Source organism: Orycteropus afer, unplaced genomic scaffold (assembly GCF_000298275.1).
Source record: "Orycteropus afer afer isolate SDZICR_OR568_19922 unplaced genomic scaffold, OryAfe1.0 scaffold00025, whole genome shotgun sequence".
NCBI lineage: Eukaryota > Metazoa > Chordata > Mammalia > Tubulidentata > Orycteropodidae > Orycteropus > Orycteropus afer.
The window spans coordinates 10,304,506-10,314,844 of record NW_006921612.1 but is presented as its reverse complement, the minus strand read 5'-3'; positions in this window follow the sequence as shown (position 1 = coordinate 10,314,844).

The following is a 10,339-nucleotide window of genomic DNA, read 5'->3' as shown; positions in this document are numbered from 1 at the left end:
AAAGCCACCATGCTTACCTTTGGCTTCCAACATCTGAACAGATGCATCTGAGAAAAAATGAGTTCAATTTTGTGTAAGGCACTTCATTTCAGGATCTTTTATTACAGCAGCTTAAACCGTAATCTGATAAAGGAGATCAGAGAAGTAAAAAGAAAAAAATTATTAAGATGAACACTGAAAGAAGCATTTCAAAGAGTCAAACATTGTTAAATGTAAAGTCACCAGTGTTAAATGCTTCAAATCAAGTGAAATGAGGAGTAAACATCTGCTAACCAGAGGGTTGGTGGATCAAACCCAACAGCCACTCCTCAGAAGAAAGACTGGACAATCTACTTCCGTGGTGATACTGTTTAGGAAACCCAAGGAGGGGTCGCTATGAATCAGAACTGACTTGACGGCAGTGAGTTCAGTTTGTGAGTTTGGAGATTAGGAGAACCATGGTTACCTACATGAGAACAGGTACAGTGAGGCAATAGTGCAATATGTCAAGACAGAAGATGAGAAAGAGAAGACAATACATTTAGAAAGCTTTATCAGGTTTTTGGGAGCTCTGGTGGCATAGTGCTGAAGGCATTAGACTGTTATCCAGAAGGCTGGCAGTTCAAACCCACCAGCCACTCCTCGGAAGGAAGACTGGGCAATCTACTTCTGTAGAGATATTTCCTCGGAAACCCAAGGAGGGGTCACTATGAGTTGAATCAACTAGATGGCAGTGAGATTGGTTTGGTTTTATCAGGTTTTTGCAAGGAGGAAAATGAGTCAGTCTCAACCTTGAGGAGAAGTCTTGTTAAAAGAAATATTTTGTTTTGTTTTAAGGATGGCATATGCTTTAATGTGTTTATTGCCTGAAAGGAAGAAGCCAGAGAAAAGTAAGATGTGAAAGTAGGAAGAGAGAACAGATTGAATTATTAGAACAAGCACTTAGAGGATGAAGTGGGAGTATTGGAGGTCAAGAGAACAGGTGAAGGGGTGAGCCCTGGACAAGAAGCAAATACATCGTTGTTATGTGAATTTCAGTTACAGTGGCTCATTATAAACCATAAAACAGGTTAATGGAGTGGAAAGGTAGCCTCAAATGCATCTAAGGTGCACACACATTTGGCCAAAGGGCCAAAATGAAATATTTAAAGTGGCAGTTGAGTGCCTATGCACACTGATGAATGTTCCAGAGAATCTCTGCACATCCTGCCTCCCCTCTATGTCCTGGTTCCTGCAACATTAGAAGCACCCAAGGAGCCTGAGAGCATATTTGTAAGAATCACATTTGCCTACTGATTAGACTTTAGCTCTTTAGCTTATAAACCAGCCCAGAGTTTTCATACCTATAGTCTTATAAGATACAGAGAAAATGTCATATTTCTTAAAAGGTGAGAAGACTTGAAATCAAGAGAACAATGAAACTGTCAGAGAAGGAAGTATTTTTTGATGTTGACATTGACTCACTGTTTACAATTAAACTCATTTAGGAAAGCTTCAATGATTTGTACAGAAAACAAAATCAAGAAATTACTTTGTCAAAATGTGGAAATTTAACCTCCAGAGATTTGGGGAGTGTGAGATGGGAGCAGTTCTGTAATTACAAGTCACACGGAGGTACTTCATTCTTGGCAGTGACAAGGACGCACAAATTGAAAAGTATGTAGTGACAGTTGGTGGCAGAAATCCTAGAGAAAACGAAGCCTGCCAGGTACGAATCCATGCATGACAAGATCATTTCAAATGCATGGATGAGTCATATTTTCCCCATACAATTTAATGCTGGTTCTACAATATGTGATTTTTGAGATTTTGTGATTATCACTGGCATCACAAATGGTCTCAGGTGACACCAGTGACTTTTTTTCTCCTCTCTTCACTTAGACCAAAGAACCAGAAAAGCAAAGAATAACTTAAATATTAGATAGGTTACCAAAAAAAAAAAAAAAAGAGAGAGAGCTTTGCAAATAGTTAAACTCCTCTGATTTTGAAATTAACAGTGATAAATAAAACAAAACTATTAATGACACATTTTCAGTATCATAATGGCAACAAATATCTACTAAGCCCTGATTCTAAGTAAGACAAAGGGCTCTGTGATTTCAAGTATTATTTCTCCCTTCTTATATTCACACAGCAAAATAATTACTTAATTGCAGTTGTGATAAGTGCTATGAAGGAAAAATACAGGGTTATATTAAAATGTAGAATGGAGAGATCAAACCAATCTAGTTCAGGACATCTTCCCCAAGGAAATGGTATTAAGAATGAACATGGTTTAGCCAGGCTGGGAGTGGGATACAGTGTGGGAGGGCAGTGGAGCAGAAGAGGTGGATCATGGCAATAAGAAGAGAAAGAAAATGAGCAGAAAATATGTTTTGATGATATGATCATGAACAATAAGAATTGAAAAGTGAGAAAAAACTCCCTTACCTCACCATGATCCACTGTTACCTGGGTTATCTATTTCCACTTCCTTCCTCCACTCCTTTTATAACATTTAGATGTGTTTACTAATTCAATTCCTTGTTTTTCTAGAATACAGGCCTGAAATGTTCAAAGCCCATGGCTTATCTCAAAAAATAGTGAATTCTTCACATCTGGTTACTGTTGTTGTGTTGTTATGTGCCATCGAATGAGTCCTGACTCATAGTGACCCCTCCTTGGGTTTCCGAGGCAATAATCACTATGAAAGTAGATGGCCCAACCTTCCTTCCAAGGAGTGGCTGGTGGGTTTGAACTGCCAGCCTTCTAGTTATCAGTCAAGTGCCTTAGGAACTACACTACTAGATACCACTTTATAAGGAAGAAAGCCTGGAAAACTCCATCCCCGTAGGCTGAATCAGATGTTTCTTCACTATGTTTTCTATGTCCTAGAAGCTTCTATAACATAGCCCAGATTCTGACCTTAGACTCCTGGTTTGTTTATTTGGTTGTTTTTTAAAGTGTTGCATTACTTAAATTCCATCAATATAAGAATAAATCATTTGAAAATAACCTGACCTAAAAATAGGCCACAATTACTGAATATATTTTGTTCCTGCTTTATTTAAAGTATGTTAGGGTAATAATGAAGTCCCTGGATGGTGGAAACAGTTAATATGCCTAACTGTTAACTAGAAAGTCACAAATGCAAATCACCTCCAGAGTAAGGCCTGGCGATCTACTTGTGAAGAATAAGTCACTGAAAATCCTGTGAAGTCCAGTACTACTCTGACATACGTAGGCTCACCATGAGTTGAAATTGATTTGACACCAATTGGTTTAAGCTAATAATTATATACTAATATTAAAAAGAGAAAAGAAAAATAGCATGGCCAAGAAATGCTATGGACATTCTGAAAGCCCCTAGTGAGAAGATGGCCCCTGGATGAGTCACATGAATTCTGAGACCATCTAATGAGATTTATTAAGTACGGGTCCATTCTACTCCATCAATGGGGTCACTGCGGGTTGGAATCAACTGTATGGCATACAACAACACAACGTTATGTTCTATATAATATGTTAGGTGCTGTGGACTATAAAGATCCCCAGGAATTTATATCAATGAGTCCTCATGTGTTGAGTGTCAGCTTTTATACTATCTCATTTAATCCTTATAATCGTGAAGAGTGAATTGTATCATCATGTTATAAGGGAGAAGAAGAACTCAGAAACTAGTTCAAAGTCAGATTCCTCTTCAAAGACTTGCCTTCCCAAATTGCCATTTTGGTTTTATCATAAAACCAAACCAAACCCACTGCCATAGAGTCATACCCTACTCATAGCGAACACTCCTTGGGTTTCCGAGGCAGTATCACTACGGAAGTAGATTGCCCAACCTTCCTTTCGAGGAGTGGCTGGTGGGTTTGAACTGTCAGCCTTCTGGTTAGCAGTCAAGTGCCTTAGGCACTACTTTTTCATCTCTATTTCAAATTTGCTTCACAAAGACATTTCATTGTTGTTAGTTACTGCTAAGTCAGCTCTAAGTCATATGACTTTATATATAACAGAACGAAATGTTGTCCAGTCCTATGTCATTTTCATAATAGTTGCTAAGTTTGAGTCCATTGCTGCAGCTATTGTCTCAATCCATTTCACTAACGGTTTGCCTCATTTTCTTTGGTCCTCTACTCCAAAATTTTGATACTAGGCAATAAACCTGAGTTTTAATTTTTTTCAAGGCTGAGGTAAAAGTGAAGTAGAAAGAAAATAGTAAGTGGTGACCTCTACTGGTCCAGGATATTGGCTCCAGGGGTAGAGGAAAAGAAAGCTAGAACTCAACACCTGGGCTGAAGCTCATAAGAGAGCATCACTCATGCAGGAGACCAGGAACTTTGGGCCAGGACAATGGTCTCTCAGATATGGTCTTCGCTGGCTGTTTCCCAGTGCAGTAAATGATGGTACTGGGTATACCAAAGTCATCTTCCCAGATGTCTCTGAACCTAAATGGTTAACTATGGATAAAGGTAATTGACTAAGCCCGAAGTAGAGTAGTGAGAAGAGTTGATGAGTGTGATTTATGAAGGGAAATAACTGAAAGCAATGACCAATGTATACACTCCAACATAGGAAATGATAGGTGCGTAACTGAGGCCTGAGGGAGGGCTGTGTGACTTTTAAACACTTTCCGGCTAAACCTGAGTATCATCCTTGTAAAATCAAGATTCTTTTCTGAATATATCAGAAAACAGACATTAGATTGCAAAAATCAAGTTTGAATAATCTAATGTGCCAAAATTAGGCACTGTAGTTCAGGTAGCATCTTGGTCAGCATTGTCAGTTGGTAAACGTACAATACTCAAAAATTTATTAACAATTCAAGTGAAAAGCTCAAGTTTTTTTCCAAAGGTGGAAATTTACATAATTGAAAGTTGCATCAACCACATCTCAATTGCAGACAGAACTATTAATATTTCTGGCAACAGCTCCAAAATGAGGAAGAATGAGGAAACTTTGGAGATAACCAAAGCTATTGTGCTATAATCTGTCTTGTAACACAGAAAAAAGGCTTGCCAAGTAAGATGCAAATACCTGTAAATAGCACAGATAGTAAGCAGGGATCAGGGCAATTACTCAGAAGAAATTTATCATAGAGTCTTTAATTGTAGATTTTATTTATAAATTTGTCAATCCAGATATTATTGAATTCCTTAAGATTACCCATTGAAGTTACCCAGAATTGTTTTATTAATGCACATCATGTGCTGTATAACAAGTCCTTCTGGATATTAGAACCATTCCAACCATGATATAGAGGATCATACCAGATTATAGTGAAAAATTGTCCTGCAACTAACTTGAAAACTTAGATGAAATGACAAATTCCTAGAAATACATTACTTACCAAAACTAATACAAACAGAGGTAGAAAATCTAAATGAGCCCATTAAAAAAGAAGAGATTAAAGATATCATCAAAAAACTGCTGACAACAACACAAAAGCCAGAATCAGATGATTACACGGGGGAATTCTACCGAACAGGAGAGAATAGTTGACATCAATTCTACTCTATCTCTTCAAAAGCATATGAAGCCAGCATCACATCGATACCTATGTTGTTGTTGTTGTTATGTGCCATCGAGTCAGACCCGACTCACAGCGACCCCTCCTTGGGTTTCCAAGGCGGTATCACTACAGAAGTAGGATTGCCCAACCTTTCTTCTGAGGAGTGGCTGGTGGGTTTGAACCGCCAGCCTTCTGGTTAGCAGTCAAGTGCCTTAGCACTATGCTACCAGAGCTCCTCTCAATACCTATATATCACAAAGAAAAGAAAAGAAAATCACAGACCAATATGCCTCAAGAACATACATGTTAATAATTTCATGAAATTCTAAACAACAGAATTCAGTAATATATTAAAAAAAAAAAAAAAAAACTTCTACACTATAATCATATGAGATACAATCCAGGATTACAAGGGTGATTAAACATTAGAAAAGTGATTATTGTAATCAACCATGTAAATGAAACAAAGGAAAAGAACCATACGATCATATGGATTGACAGAAAAACAGCATTTGATAAATTTCAACATCCTTTCCTGATTAAAAAAATCCCTCAGAAAAATAGTAACAGAAGGGAAATTTCTCAACATAAATGAGGGCATATATGTGAAATCAACAACCAACATTATTGGAGAAAGACAGAGAGCATTCTCTTTGAAGACAGGAACCAAAAAAGATATCCATTATCACCACTCTAGCTCAATATTTTACTGTTAGACCTACCCAGAGAAATAAAATGTATCCAAACCAAAAAGGAAGAAGTAAGAGTATATCTAATTGCAGATGACAAGATCCTATAACTACCCGTGGTCATGGTATGTATTCTGACTCAGGGAGACCCAAGAAGATAAAGTATAACTGCCTTATACGGTTTCGAAGGCTGTAGATATTTACGGAAGCAGACTGCCACATCTTTCTCCCACAGAGTGGCTGATGTGCTCAAACTGCCAACTTTTTGGTTAGCAGCCATGTGCTTTAATTATGGGGGCCACCAGGGCCCCTTATCTTATATGTAGAAGACACTAAAGATTTCACAAGAAAATTACTGGAACTAATAGAAAAATTAGTTACTTGGGAACATAGACCAAGAGGTAGTTGTTTGAACAAAGCAAGGAGATATGGAATGGTTTAAAGTCCAGAAAAGTGTATGTCAGGGTTGTACCCTTTTACCATACTTATTCAAACTGTATGCTGAGTAAATAATCACAGATGCTGAATTATATGAAGAAGAACATGGTATCAGAATTGGAGGAAGACTCATTAATATGCGATATGCAGAGGACACAACCTTGCTTGCTCAAAGTGAAGGTGACTTGAAGCATTTACTGATAAAGATCAAAGACTACTGTCTTCAGTATGGACAATACCTCAAAATAAGAAGAACAAAAATCCTCACAACTGAAAAATGAATAAGTAAGACTGCATTGTTATTCATTTTTCAGCTTTCACATGCATATGAGGCTATTGAAAATGTCATGGTTTGGGTCAGACATAGCTTAGTTTTCAATGTAACGTCTTTGCTCTTTAACACTTAAAAGAGTTCTTTTGCAGTAGTGCAATACTTCCCCTGATTTCTTGACTGCTACTGGAGAGCTCAGGAGCTTTGGTGGCATAGTGCATACGGCATTTGACTGCTAACCAGAAAGCTGGTGGTTCAAACCCACCAGCCACTCCTTGGATGGAAGATTGGGCAATCTACTTCGGTAGAGATACCCCCTTAGAAACCCAAGGAAGGGTTGCTATGAGTCACGATCGTCACAGCAGTGAGTTTCTATTTATTTATTTATTTTTGGCAGAGGAATTGATGCATTTGAATTGTGGTGTTTGCAAAGAATCCTGAAAATACCATGGATTTCCAGAAGAAAGAACAAATCTGTCTTGGAAGAATTTCAGCAGGAATGCTCCTTAGAAGGGAGAATGGCCAGACTTGCTTTGGTCATATGGTCAGAAGGGACCAGTCCCTGGTGAAAGATATCATGATTTGTGAAGTAAAGAGTCAACGAAAAAGTGGAAGACTCTCAATGAGATGAATTGACACAGTGGATGCAACAATGAGCTCAAGTATAGCAAAGATTGTGAGGATGGTATAGGACTGGGCAGTATTTTGTGCTGTTGAACAAAATGGGCAAAACCAGTCCATTTCAGCTCACTAATGCCTGGGATATCAATCTTGATGCATTTCATTTCATTTTTGACAACTTCCAATTTTCTTGCATTCATACTTCATACATTTCATGTTCTGATTATTAATTGATATTTGCAGCTGTTTCTTCCTATTTTGAGTTGTACTACATTTGCAAATGGAGGTCCTGAAAGATTTATGCCATACATATCATTAAGGTCAACTCTACTCTGAGCCAGTTCTTCCCCAGTCATATTTTGAGGGTCTTCAGACCAGAGGGGCTCATCTTCTAACACTATATCTGACAATGTTTCAGGGCTATTCCTAAAGTTTCCCAGTAATATATCAGACAGTGTTTCAGTGTTATTCATAAGTTGGAGCCAACTCAATGGCATCTAACAGGAACAATAGAAAAATTCAGCAACATTGCAGGGTAGAAGATCAATACACAAAATTCAGTTGGGTTCATTTACACTAACAAAGTATTCTGAAATAGAAATGAAAAAAAAAATACCATTTACAATAGTGCCCCCAACAGTAATATAGCTAGGAATTAACCTATCAAGGGAATCAAAAGACTTATATAATGAAAATTATAAAAGACAATTACAAGGGACTAAAATAAACCTATAGAAATGGAATATACAGGCAAGATAACCTGTGGTCACAAATTGGAAGATTTAATATGGCAAAAATGTCAATTCTACCTAAAGCAATCTAAAGATACAATGTACTCCCAATGGGAATCCCAACAACATTCTTTACTGAAATGGAAAAATTAATCACCAACTTTATACAGAAAAGAAGCAAACTTCAAATTCTCAAAGAAATACTGGAGAAGAAGAAAAAAACAGGAGGCCTCACACTCCCTGATGTCAAAACATACAGTATAGTCACTGTAATCAAAATAGCCTAATAATATTGGTATATTGATAGAATTGACAGCTCAGAATTAAACCCATCCATCTATGGACAATTAATTTTTTACAAGGGATCGAAATCCATTCAACAGGGCAGAAATTGTTTCTTTCAGAAATGGTGCTGGGAAAACTGGATACCAACCTGTGGAAAAATGAAACTGGACCCTCACACCAGAAACAAAAACTAACTGAAAATATATCAAAGACACAAAAGTTAAACTTAAAACAATGAAATTCCTAGAAGAAAACTATGGGACTTAATCTCTTGTAAAAATAGGATAACAGATGTAACAACAGAAGAAGATAAAATAGAGGGACCTCATACAAATTAAAAACATGCTCATCAAAAGACTTCATCAAAAAAGTAAATAAACAATCTACAGACTGGGAAAAATCTTCATAAATGACATACCGAGTAAGAGCTAATATCTAAAATCTATAGAAAACTCCACCAATTATCTGTCAGTCTGTTGTACTGTGGTGGCTTGTTTGTTGCTATGGGTCTGGAGGGTATGCTACCAGTATTTCATATACCAGCTGAGTTACCCATGGTGGATAGGTTTCAGCAGAGCTTCCAGACTAAAACAGACTTGGAAGAAGGAAGAAGCCATCCACTTCTCAAAGAATTGACAAGTGAAAACCTTATGAATAACAGTGAAACGCTGTCTAATATATTACTGGGAAGCTTTAGGAATAGCCCTGAAACATTGTCAGATATACTGCTAGAAGATGAGCTCCTCAGGCCTGAAGACCCTCAAAATATGACTGGGGAAGATCTGGCTCAGAGTAGAGTTGACCTTAATGATGTGGATAGCATAAAGCTTTCAGGACCTCCATTTGCTGATATGGCACAACTCAAAATAGGAAGAAACAGCTGCAAACATAAATTAATAATCAGAACATGGAATGTAAGAAGTATGAATCCAAGAAAATTGGAAGTTGTCAAAAATGAAATGGAATGCATGAAGATCAATATCCCAGGCTTTAGTGAGCTGAAATGGACTGGTTTTGCCCATTTTGAATCAGACAACCATATGGTCTACCATGCTGGCAATGACAAAATGAAGAGAAATGGCATGGCATTCATCATCATGAAAAAATGTATCAGTATTTATCCTGAAGTACAGTGCTGTCAATGATAAAATAATATCCATACACCTACAAAGAAGACCAGTTAATGCTATTATTATTCAAATTTATGCACCAACCACCAAAGTCAAATATAAGGAAACTGAATATTTTTAACAACTTCTGGAGTCTGGAATTGACCAAACATGCATCAAGAAGTGTTATTACTGGTGACTAGAATGCAAAAGATGGAAACAAAGAAGAATCACCAATAGTTGGAAAATATAGCCTTGGTGATAGAAATGATGCTGGAGATCATATGATAGAATTTTGCAAGAACAAGAACCTATTCATTGCAAATTCATTTTTTCCACTACATAAATGGTGGCTATACATGTGGACATCAACAAATGGAGTACACAGGAATCAGAAAGACTACATCTGTAGAAAAATGAGATGGAGAAGCTCAATCTCTTTAGCCAAAATAAGGCCAGAAGATGACTGTGGGACGGACCATCAACTGCTCATATGCAAGTTCAAGTTGAATCTGAAGACAATAAAAACAAGTCCATGAAAGCCAAAATATGACCTTGATTATATCCCTCTGGAATTTAGAGACCATCTAAAGAATAGATTTAATACATTGAATACCAATGACTGAAAACCAGAGGAATTGTGGGATGACATCAAGAACATAATCCATGAAGAAAGCAAGAGGTCATTAAAAAGACAGGAGATGAAGAAAAGATCAAAATGGATGTCA